The 12648-nt window shown below is 45.1% G+C and overlaps 1 protein-coding gene across 6 annotated transcripts in view; it reads left to right on the forward strand.

Moving 5' to 3' along the window:
* RUSC2 (RUN and SH3 domain containing 2) overlaps positions 1-12648 on the forward strand; it is a 57036-nt gene that overhangs the window by 25125 nt on the left and 19263 nt on the right. Inside the window, exon 2 of one of the 6 annotated variants that reach the window (XM_033085178.2) lies at positions 4968-5046. The exons of the other annotated variants lie outside the window; for them this stretch is intronic. The gene's annotated coding sequence lies outside the window, so the exon portion shown is untranslated. The remainder of the gene's footprint in view (positions 1-4967; positions 5047-12648) is intronic. 6 annotated transcript variants of the gene reach the window in all.

The following is a 12648-nucleotide window of genomic DNA, read 5'->3' on the forward strand; positions in this document are numbered from 1 at the left end:
TACTCTTTAAAAATTAAAAAGGTTTCATTACAGCTCTGTTTGCTTTTTACCATTCTGTTTAATATAAACTGGGTCAGCTTGAGATGTTCAATCCAAAGCCATTTCTTTATAATGGGTGCTGGGTGACAATTCATCTCAGTAGGCAAAACCCAAAAAAATGAAATCCAAAGTAAGAGATGTGTAGATCTCTGCAGGTGGTTGAGAGGTGGAGGATTGGAGGTGGAGGTACCTTCCTGACAGCTGTGGAATCAAGGCCCATATGGACAAGATTTTGTCTTCATGCCTGTGGAAACATTGAAATCTGACTGGTATTGGAAAACCTCACTTGTGTCCTACCTGTCCTGCTTTGTGGGCAGTGTTGTGATGTGGATAAAGTGCTTCTGACTGTCCAGTCTGTAAGCCCAAAAGAGCCAGAAGCCCACCAACACATTCTGGCTTGTGAGAGGCTGCAGGATAAGGCTTGAAGAAGCTGAGAGAGCTTGGTTGGCAGAGGGTGAAATCCATTGCAATGATCAATGACAGCTGTATTGGTAATGAGCTTTAGCAGGGATTTGCCATTGTTATTATTATTATTATTATTGTTGTTGTTGTTGTTGTTATTATTATTGTTGTTGTTATTATCTGCCAAGCAGGTTCCCTGCATGCCATCACACTCATCTCAAAGTTGGTTACTCTCCAATAAGAAAGAAATGGGTTGTCAAAATACCTCTGCCCTCTGATTCTGCTCCAGTTTTCTCTCTTGATGAAAATGATTTTAATATTCATTTTCTGAAAAAAGTGGGTCAAAGCCAGGACATACCTGTTAAGACAAGCATAAAAGCAGGCTGGTCCACAAGCTCTTTGTCTCCTCAACACAGTTGTGCTGCAGCCTCAGGATCATGTAAACAGTATTTTTTTGTATCCCTCAAGACACATGCAAGGACTTCTTACTGGACAAGGCTGAAGGTTGCTAAGTTTACAGACAGTGGGATAAAAAACCCAAACAAACCATACTGTGTTTGTTAACTGCTGTAAATAGGGTGGAGGGAAGGCAGAGCTGGAATGTAGGTGAGTGGCCATAATGTGGCTGAAGGCAGCTTCTGGCTCAGGCTCGAGTTCTGGGTTTGGGCTCTTGGAAGAGAAACCATGTGTTGATCTTCAGGCAGTGCTGAGGCTGTGGGGCTGGCAGTGCCTTTGAGTGATAAATAACCAATATCTGAGTGATGTTAGCAATGCTTTTTGCTGGCCCTTGGCAAGTGACATGAAGCTGGCCTTGCCACCGAACTGCCACTCTGACACAAAATGCTCTCTGGAAGCAGAGAACAAGTGTCACTGCCCTGATATGCTTTTGGGGACAGTGTTTGAACATCTCAGAGTGTATGAGTGCTAGCTGTTCCTTTTGGGAAGAGGCAAGTTTCTGCTCTGGGAATTACAGGGAAAAAATACTCAATTAGAGCCTGTATGGAAAACCCTGGCAAATAAACAACAGGTTTTCAGCTTGCCTTAGATCTGCTGTTACCTCAGACTAGAGCCCTTGCTCCCTACCCAAACACACTAATCTCATCAGTTTGACTCCAGAACCACACCTTATTCTTTATAAACTCACAGTAGCTGCCATTGCTTTTGGAAGAGCATGGTTTCAGTGGGCTCGTTTTTCTCTGTTATGATCTCCCTGCACTGGTGCAGGACGAGCCACGTCACCTCCTTTCACCCATATGCCCAATTCACCTGGGCTGTTTAGCAAGATAACTTCTTTTGGTGCCTCTCTGGAGATGTGTGCCTCAGGCTTCACTGTCATGTGTAAACTCCTGTGTAAGCTCAGATAGCATAGCTGTACTCCCAGATGACCTTCTGAGCAGGAGGAATGACCTGTCTTCATTATTGTGCTAGTGCAATTTTCTGCTCTTAGCAGGCAGGTTCATTACAGTGTTTGCTTACATGGTGTTTTTTCCTGTAGTCCCATCCTCAAACCTTTTCCAGTCACTCAAAATTATAAGCCCACACAAGGATATGATCCAGTGGGAGGAGTAAATATTTCATGTCTCTGGTCCCAAGATGCTGTTGGCCTACACAGTGTATCTTCCCTGGCTTTGTCTAAGTCACTCTGATGATTGATACCTGGAGTGACACGTCTGCCTGGCGTTAGGCTTGCTCTGGTCGACCTCTCCTTCACCACTTGCTCTCATGTGAGTTGCTGTAGTGACTTCTAAGGGGTTTCTTGCCCAGGTGTATCTTACTCTGAATAGTGATTGTAGCTCCCTTCAGAAAACCAGCAAGAGGATTTCAACATGCATCTGCACTTAGCCATTTCCTACTGGAAACAAGCTGTTCTCCCTTGTTCACGGTCAGTGGCGTCTGACTTATCCAACTGCTGAGATTTGTTCTCCAACTGCAGGTTGTGGAATGGCGCTGAGGAGAGCACTGTCCTTACCCAGGTGTCTCCTCCTGCCTTCAGCTCCTTGTCATATGCCTCATTTTCGTTTCCATAGGCACTTGCTATTTATAATGACTATCTTTATAAAGCACTCTGGAGGTGGTGACTGCTTATTACAGTAAACCTGGCAGCCTGTTTGTTCCCATGTGCTCCTCAGAGTGGCTGGTTTTGGTGGAGCACTGGGTCAGAAGAGAGGTGAGGCGGCGTGGAGCACAGGGTGACCTCAGGCATCCCTGACCCTGGTCAGGAGGGCTGGCCAGTTCATAGCAGGACAGGAGAGGAGGACGGGGAAGCCACAGGGAAGCAGGTGTGTCCTGGCACTGACAGGCAATGGCATGGGGGTGGTCAGTGCACAAAGGTGGCAGTGCTCCAGCCACAGCCGTTCAATTTATGCTTGGCCGTATCTGGTTGAGATACTGGGAATAATTTTTGATTCACTGGGATTTCTGTAATCTCTGGTTTTCTTGGTGACTTTGCAGAAGTTTCAGAGACTCCATAGAGTATTTCCATTTCCATAACCCTGACCTCTCCCAGGCTTTGTGCTGGTGACATGATTTGGTACCCCAAGGTAGAGAAACACACCAAACTGAAATGATGCATTTGTAATTGTCCCAGAGGCACTGAGGACTGATTCTGCTCTATACCAGAGCGCATTCAACAGCCAGGATTTTGGTCCAGTGCCTTGTTTCTGCTTTCCTCTTGGCATGAGTTGAGGTTGAAGAGAAAAACCACAACAACCTCTCAGCCTGCCATCAAAATGAAAGGGGAATCTTATTTCAAGATGCAGACCACTAGACCTCCCTGCTTTAGTGAGGCAAATTCACTATGGAGAAATATCCCTCAGCCCAGACCCTGGCAAGGCTTTGAGGACCCTTTTATCTTTTGGGGGACCTCAAAGAGAAATTGCACGTTGACATGCTGAGAATTTATGCAGCCTGACAGAGCAAGCTCCAAAAGCCACACCCAGCGATGAGGGAAAAGAAACTCCTTTCAGAGAACAGATATGTTAAAAAAATTTCCCTGGTTTCTCCTAGGCTAGTTTTATTGTAAATCTTGAAATTTTTTATTTTAATGCTAAGTTATGTAAGTGTGTGTAAGAGAAGATAGTCACAAAAGTACACTTTGTCAGATTCCAAATGATTTAACTGATTAAATGTATTTCAACTCATTAAACTGATGTCATTAAACTGCAAAAAGTAACTGATTGTCAACTGATCATAAGGGACATTACCTGGCATGTACATATGGATGTTAAGGTGCGTAAAAAATGGAATGGAAAATTATTTTGCAGCTTCTAATCCCACTTCCAATTGGAAAACTGTGTGAAATTAGTCACCCCAGCTCAGCAGCATGAATGCATAGCTGGAGGGAATTGAGAAATTGCCTAGGAAACTGAACAAGCCCCTGGAAAACATTCCTAAGAGGAGAGGTTGAAAAAATGGAAGTTGTTTGTGGTAAATGGGAAACTGTAGGGTTTATGATATGAAATAATGAACAATCTAGAGAAAGAAAATAATGATTTATGAGGTGCCCTGATTGTAATGTGAAAGCATGCCAGGAAATTAAGGAGGATTATTTGAAACTGATAATATGAGTACTTTTCACATACTGTGATTAATTAGTCTGTGAATCTTGCTTTCAAACTTCAAAGCCCAGCAGTATTCCCAAGTGGCTTGGCATTCTTGTGAATAAGACTACCAAGTGTATTTATAGTACATGTTCAGAAGTTGCAGAGTTTTAAAACCTTGTGATTTTGTTAAGGTCCATCTCAGTGCAAGGGCTAAACACAGGCAAACGTTTGTCTCAACTGCATGTCTTCTCCGAGCCTAATGGTCCACAAAGGATGCAACACCTTCAAGAAAAAAATATGTTCAAATGTGAATGTGCCCTTTCTGCAAAGATCTGTGAGCCTGAAGTCTTAAGGCATCTCCTCAGTTCTCTCAGACACCCTTGAAGTGATTAAAAGCAGACTGCTCACAGAATCATAGGATTGGAAAGGACCCTGAAGTTCCCATCTCATTCCATGCCCCTGCATGGGCAGGGACACTTTCCACTGGACCAGGCTGCTCAAAGCCCCATCCTACCTGGCCATGCTATCAGTAGACTTGGTGGGTCTCCTGCAACTCTGACTGCTCTCCCAGTAAAGAGTCAAGGATCATCCCTGTTTGCCCTCTTTCTTTTTTCCCTAGTCAATAGATCTGTGTGGCCTAACATCATCAGCAGAAGACCTTGGTTAATCCAGGGTGATCAGATTTAGTTTACCCTTAATGCTGTGTTGAGCCCAGTCATTCCAAGCCTAATTAGCACATGAGCTGTCTTGTGGAGTGATATCCTAAAATAAACTGTCCTGAATACAGCTTTACAAAGTGAGCTTGGTTTGGGTTGCCAGCCCCTACAAAGGATATGTTTCCCTCTCAGAAGGAAAGTATGTGTAATCATTAGGAGTGCCTGGTCTGCTTCATAAGTATTTTATTAAGATTCTGGCTTGCCTTTTGTTAGTTCTGCTGCATGGAAAATATTCTGTTATATAAACTGATGCTGTGGTTTCATCCAGATCCTCTCGAGTTCTGCCTTTCTGCCAGCCGTGTGAACATACAAACCCACCCACACATCAGGAGGACACTTGGAAAGAGGTTGGTAATCGGACCAAGGATCTGGGAGTACTCTTGTACTTGAGCAGAATGAAAATCTTGGCACTGAAGGTTGGCAAATGGAGTAGAAAATATGATCCTCTCCCTACCCTAGCCCAAGGAAAAGTAGTGGAGTTAAATATCCCTGTGTTTAAAAGTACTGACAGATAACTACTAGTGTGGCATGTAATCTGGTGTGGAAGGCACTGGTTCAGGAAGTTACAAGCTCTAAAAATTTGCAAGAATTCCGAAAAACAAAAGGTATGCTGAGGTATGATTGTATAGTCTCCTGAAATTCTGTGGGCAGGTTATGAAACCTGCTCTGCAATGTAAACGGCTCCCAAATGAAGGAGGCTACTTGTGACAGGGTAGTCTCACAATGGCCCAAGGACCTGTTCCTACATCAGACACTTCTTGTCTCATCATCCTAGGAATCATTCTGCCTTTTTTATTTTTACCCACGCTGAACTCTGCTGAAATGAGATTCAGACATGATTGCAGAGGACCTGTTTGTTCGGGTACCTGGCCAGAAACAGGTCAAGAAATTCACAATCTTAACAGTAACCAGACAATTTCCATTTTCAAATATGAGTGCTAAGCAATCTTTTCCTCCTGCTGCCTTCAAGGGATTGTAAAATCCAGCCTGTGGTCTAAAAGCATTTGGGCATCAGTGTTATTATCATATATCCATGTATTATCCATATATCAAATATCATGTATTAATATATTATGTATATAATGTATTTCTATGTATTATATATTAATGAGAATAGAATAGAATAGAATAGAATAGAATAGAATAGAATAGAATAGAATAGAATAGAATAGAATAGAATAGAATATATAATTGACATCTATATTTTATGTGGTCTTAATGTCCTTCAGAAGGCAGGATAAATTTAATGTATTAACTCCTCAGACACTGCTTTTATTGGGCTGCTCATCTTTTTTTGCTTTATAGAATGATGTCATCCCCAAATCAGGGAGATGCCAGCCTCCAGACTGTTGTGTATTCCTGCCTTGGAGACAGAAAATGTCTTCCTGTGTATCCAGGCATTTCTTCTGGTCTTGATAGAATAGCCTAGGGTTAGGAAGGGTTAAAGTCTCCTGCAGCCTTCGTTTAGCAGGAGTCAGCTGTTGGTCACAGCTGCTGGATGAGAAAGCATTTAGATGTGCAGTGTGGAAGGGGAACGTGGAGTAAAAGCAGGCTGCTACTGGGATGTGTTCTGTTTGTGCCTGGTTTTGGTGCTCCTGATTTGTTTGCACGCAGTGTGCATTAAATTCCGTGTAGGACTGCATCATGTAATACAGCTTTGCAGATGGAGGCATTCAGGCTGCCTGGCAGATCCGATGTCCATCACTCCTAGGTAATGCCATACCTGCACTGCTTCTCCTGTTCGCTGGGATGTGGCAGCAAACCATTGCAGCACTGCTGTGTTCCAGTCCGAAAATAATCCTGCTGGTGCTTTTTGACATCACTAGCTGTTTTATTACAGTGGCTTGTGGGGTGATATTTTGTCATTTCAAGAGCTTGGCCTGGCTGTGGTTTTACCTGACTCTCCTCTAGCCCGTTTTTCTGCCTGTTCTGTTTCTGCAGTTGTGCTGCATGAGGTTGTACATCTGTAACCCTCCATCTCAGAAATTTTTGCTTTTCACTTGATAGTAAGTGATTCCTAAATACATGGCACTCTGGGCTGAAGAGATAGTAAACATCATTTTACAGCCTCTTCTTACTGAGTTACTTTAAGGCCGAGTTCCTTATTTGTCAGGCTTTTTCAAGTGGTCACTAATACTTTTGTCTTGCAGGGAGAGTTTTTGTTCTTGCAGAGATTGTTTTGCAGCTGTGATTTCTGCAGTGCATAGTCTGGACAGAATTGCAATCCCAGTTTTAATCTACACAGAAAGGAAGCAGTAGGAAAGTGGCTGGAGTCTGTAGGGATGTGCAGCAAGATCTTGTTCAGAGTGAAGACAGACTTTCTTTGTTCATTTTAGGACTTAACTCGTCTTTTTTCCCCAAGTCATTGAAGTGGTAGAGGATATAGGACTACTTGAGGTAGAGCTGGCTTCATCTGCTTTTTTCGTGCCGATGAAGACTGCTCCTGAAACGATCCTCCCATAAGCTTTGGATAAGTAGGTCATCTGCTTTGCCATGGTCTGGCCAACACTATATTGCCTGAAGCCAGATTCCGGTAAGGTTTAGGGAAGAAAATCCAATGCAAGTGATTTGTCAGTTCTCTTTGAGAGGTTTTTCCAAAGGGTGGTGAAGGATTGTGTGCACTGATAGATGCAAGTAACCAAGGTGACCACAATCCACAGCTGAAGTGCAAAGAGTAGATTTATCCCATCACCTCGCTGGCTGGAAGGTTTCAAAAACAGATACATGGGACACATACTCTGCTAAGCTTATTCCATCTTAGCAGGGACCAGAAGCATGAGCATTCCCTGGCATCCTTGGCATCTCAAAGGGCCTGGCCCCTGTGCAGTGCTTCACAGTTCTGTGCTTTCTATAACCTCCAAGCTTCTTACCTCTCTTTCTCCTAGTGGGGAGGCCCAAGCCTGTGAAGAATGAGGTTTAAGTCATTGACAGCATTTGTTGACTGCTACAGAAATTTCATTTCTCAAGACAGACAGAAAAAACCACAAAGCAAACACAATATATGAAATTTCCCACACTGAATATTCTCAGCATCCCCCAGCTGCCAGGTCATCTTGAGGGAAAACAACTCTGTTTTTCCTCCTCACTAAATTTTCCACTTTCAAGCTTTTTCTCTTTGCAGTGGTGTGATTCTTGGGGTGCTCTGTGCAGGGCCAGGAGTTGGACTTGATAATCCTGATGGGTCCTTTCCAACTCAGCATATTCTGTGATTCTGTGATTCTGACTATATGGATGCTGCAGATCCCCAGCAAGCCCAGAAATCTCCGGTGCTGTTGAGAATATCGTGTCCTCTCCACTTCCTGATGTCATCTCAGGAGCCTTCAGTGCAGTGGACAGCTGAATAAGAACAGCTCCCAATCGCCATTGCATGTAGCCCTATGACAGACTTTCTGTGTGGGTTCTTGAGTGCTCTTGTGACCCTGCAAAACCCAGGCTCCAGCACCCAGGCAGATCCTCACTTCAAAATGGAATTGTGCGATTTCTGCTGTTGTAAGATCTTCAGGAAGCTTTCAGAGTGCTCAGGCAAAAAGATGCTACACAAGCATAGTCCTTCCTGCTGCTACTGCTGCTGCTACTAGAGTGTCTGTGATAATAAAGGATTTACTGTGTCTGCAGTTTAATTCAGCAGCAATTTCTGTGTGCTATGAACAGCTAGAAACATCAGTCTTTTTCTTCTCTACGGATTTGCATAAAGTAATTAGGAGCATATGTGCTGGGGGCTGGGGCAGGGAAGAGGAGGAGGAGCAGATTCCATCCCAGAGCACCTCAGTGGATGCTCTGAGTCATGGCCTGTAAATGGCTCTTGCCGAGTGCCACATGCCAGATGATGAGTCACAGAGCAAGGGAGCGCAGAAATGGGAGAAACTGGTTCGGTCACTGTCCTGGCTCCTGTGCTAGCTGGTATAGATCTGCTGTTTGAGCTATTCCTGATGTCTTGTGTAACTCCCAATGCACAGAGCAGCTGGGGCTTCTTGTCCTCTGGCTGGGAGGCAGTGCCTGCCTCACTCTGCTAGTGTCATCCATCATCAGGAATACACACACCATTGCTTAGTTTTGTGTGCTGCTAACCCCTGGCCCATGCAGCTCCTTTCTGCCAGCAGCACAAGGGCTGTGACTGACCATCATGTGCTGTGGTTTCCATTTGGAACACATCATAATCCTATATAGTTCTGGGATGTAATGATACATAAATCATGGGCTTAGTCAGGCTGTCCTGGAACCACTGCAAAAAGCCTTGGCCAAGGCAGGGCTTTGTGGAAAGAAAAGGGAAGTGGTCTTTTCAGGAACCACTGCACAGCACCACAAGGGGAATCAGCAGAGGCAGAGTTTAGGAAGTATTTAGTCTTTCTATTTTTCTGCAGTTCCCTTTTAAGTAAAGTGCTGGAATATTCACCCTGGGAGCATGCAGACCACCCTGACCATGTCCCCTGAGGCAGGGAAGGAGACCTGGAGATTTAGGATGAGTCAAACAATTAGCATTTCCTATTACACGTTTTTTCTTCACAAAACACACTGGATGATTTAATAAATGATTTAATGAAGGTGTGAATTTGACTGAGATGTATTAGCTGGCAAGAAAGAAACAGGTGTCCAAATACTAACAAGACTCATCCTGGAACAACTTACAGGCTTCCTCACTTCCACCCTCTGCTTACACATTCCTATGGTAAAGACCCAAAGCCAGGCCACTCAACCTGAACCACTCATCCTCTTCTGTGATGCTGCTCCCTGAATACCCTCCAGTTTTCTGAAATTTTCCTAATAATTTTTTTTAAACCATCCAGTGCTTTCTGGCAGCTTTTGAGGAGACAGAGCTGGGGCAAGGATGAGCTGCAGTATTGGTGCTGGATACAGTGAGCCCTGAGATCCCCCACACTGTCTGAAGGGCGGCTTTCAGTTTGGATTAATCTCCCAGCTCCTTTGCCTGGAGTAAAACTGAAAATATCTCTCTCCATGGAGCAAGGAGGAGATGTCTGTATTGTGCCTTTGTCTGTGGGATCACACAAACTGTTGCTTTTTGCAGCATTTCTGCTGGTGCTTTTTTTGTAGGGCTGTGTGATTTCTTCAGGCACGTTAATGCAAATGCACTGTAGGAGTCAGGGGTTCACATGGACCAACCCTCAAAGAACAAGCAGCTGGAATACAAAAGAATTTTTTCTGCTTCTTCTATGAAACAGAATGCTTAGCTTTTAACCCTGTTTTTGCATATTTCACCCTTGAATGACATGATGAATTTTGGTTTGTCTGAGGAAGGTGGTGATGGCATTGAAACCATAGCCTTACACAAAGAGTCAACAATAGTTAAAGGTTTCCTTTGGACACTCAGTTTCATGGATGAAGTGACTGAGGTTTGTAGAAACAATAATCTGTTCAGAAAAGCCATCCTCCAAAAAGCCAGCATTGTCTCCAGCTGACAGTTCTGGTGATGTTGCGCCTGCTTCCTTACCCTCTATGCTCTATGTGCAGTCTTTTTTCGTTAAAATCACATTTATCTCTCTGCATGTCTCTTCCAATGCATTACATTTTATGAGGAAGTCTGTGTTACTGTGAGCTGAACCCTGTCACCCCATGTGTGTGCAGGGGACAGCCCTGAGCAGAGCAGGGTGTTAAGGGTTCAGCTCTAGAACTCCAGAATCATGGGTGGAGCCATAACAAATACCAGAGGATGCCTGTAGGTGTGCAGCCACCACACATAACTCACCTGCCCTTGAAGGCAATTGCAACCAGGCCTGGTGGCTTCTGCATCTTCTCAGCAGTATTGCAGAGGCAGGAGTTGGTACCTGAGGAGCCATGAAGCTGCATTGACCACCTTTGAATTAGCACAGTGTCCTCAGTCCTAGGGATATGACAGGAGAGGGATTTGAGGGCCTCTGTGTAATGGTCAGCAAGGACTTAAAAGTCATGGAGTGCAGAGCCCAAAGGATTCTGCATGCTCCTGTTGCAGCATGGTACCTCCTCTCTAGAGCTCAGACATGACCTGATAGGTCTCTCAGATCAGTGCTGAACCATCCTGTGTTGCTCAGCACTCACCTGCTTTTTACCTGGAGTTTTACTGCAGCTAAGGAGTTTTTATTGTGTATGTTTATTTCCAGAGGGGTACAGTCATTCATGAGCAATTCCATACCAAATTCAGGCATCTCACACAAAGCCATTCTTCCTGCTCTTTATTGTCCTGTTTGGAATGAAGCCTCCACAGTGTGGCCCTCACCTTCTCTAGGTAACCCGTAGCACCTCAAGGAAAAGCTCCCTGAATAAACAACCCATGTCTGCCATGTTACAGCAGATGGTGTCAGTATAGAGAAAGCAGCAATTCTGACATTTAAGAATAAAATGGCTGATGTACAGGCGTGTCTAGAGCCATGGTGCTCCCTGCATGCCTCCCTGCCTTGCACTGCCATTACACGCTGTTCTAGGCAGGAATTGATGCTGGATGCTGTGTTTGCTCTTGTGAGTGTAGCATTGGGCAGGATTCAGCACAGCAGTAAGAAGAATGAACTGATTTGGCAAAAAATGTTCAGGTATGAACTGCCTATCGACATCTGTAAATTTCCTTTTCCAAGAGGGGAGTGAGGGGTTTAGGAAGAGCTGATGAAAACCAGCAAAATCTGAAACTGGTCTGTTTGCTGCGTTTATTTCCCAGTGTCAATCCCAGCGTAGCAGACCCCGAGTAGGAAGAGGAAGGATACTTCTACAGTCTTCCAGAAAAAGGAGGAGTCAGCTAATGGTGCGACCAGGGAGGATGCTCTGGTGTTGGGAGCTGGATAATCCTTGTGCTGGCAGTGCCATTGCCGACCTCCCTGGACCCCTAAGTCTGGAGGAAGCCAGGACAGGTTGCAAGGGAGAGAAAAGTAGTAGCTATTGCACAAAATGTCATCCTGTCCCTAGAGAAGCCGTCAGAATGTCTCCCAACAGGAGCATGTCCCCTGTGGCCCTGCACCTCAGAGCCTGGCGCTGGGAGCAGGTCATGGGTGCAGGCAGGATGGGCATCATCTGCTGCAGCAGCTCTGGTGGCCAGTGGATCACAGCCCAGCCAAGGAGCCTATGCTGCTGCTGGAGCCAGAGAGCTGGGCAGAGCTGCGCGTTGCAGCCAGAGCACCGGAGAGACAGATGGGAAATGGCTGCGTGTCAGCTCTGACATTTTGCTGTCAAATGTCAAAGTGTGTCTGTGCAAGCCTCGTCCTCCCACAGCAGCTTCTGTGCTGACGTGAATTGTGTGCTGCTCAGCAGATGGGTGCTGGTGCTGGGAGCCTGCTCCAAGCAGCCATTTCCCAGAGGCAGCAGAGACCTGGTGCTTCAGCAGTGAAGTGTGCTGCCATCCTGACTGTATTCTCAAAATAATGGTTTTAAGGTGGTTGCATTGTGGCTGCACTTGAAATACAGCAAAGCCTGGTGGAGATTTCAAATATAAGAGCAGTAACAAAGGGGGGGTGGGCTACATGAGTAGGCAGGCACTGGGGGACCAGCTCTTTACCCAAAATGCTTGTGAGGTGGGGATGGGAAGACAGGAAGATTTCTGCTGAGTTCAATAATAATAAAATAAATATGAAATAAATTCATATAAACTCAGTGCTCCTGGTGTGCCAGCAGTGGTGCAAAAGGTTTAAATTGGGGCACAAACACCACTTCAATAAGTGTGTATGTGTGCTCTAGGGTCAGGATCAAGAGCTGCTGGTATCTACAGTGGCTTTTGAGCAATGGGATCTTAGGAATCCTTGATGAAGAAAATCTGCCCCCCAGGATCTGGGCTGAGGAGAGATCAGCTCTGTGGCAGCAGCTGTGGGAAAGGAGCCAAAGGCTTGTAAGACAGAGAAGTCATGGAAAGGGGTGTAAAGGCTGATAGAGGCTTTAGGGAGACTACAGCTGAGGGAGAGTTTAGGGTTGCACAGTTAATAGTCCAGCTGGATGTCCTCCACCTGGTCTAAGTGGCCCAGGTGATCTCTCTTCTTCAG

This window comes from Catharus ustulatus, chromosome Z (assembly GCF_009819885.2).
Source record: "Catharus ustulatus isolate bCatUst1 chromosome Z, bCatUst1.pri.v2, whole genome shotgun sequence".
Taxonomy (NCBI): Eukaryota; Metazoa; Chordata; class Aves; order Passeriformes; family Turdidae; genus Catharus; species Catharus ustulatus.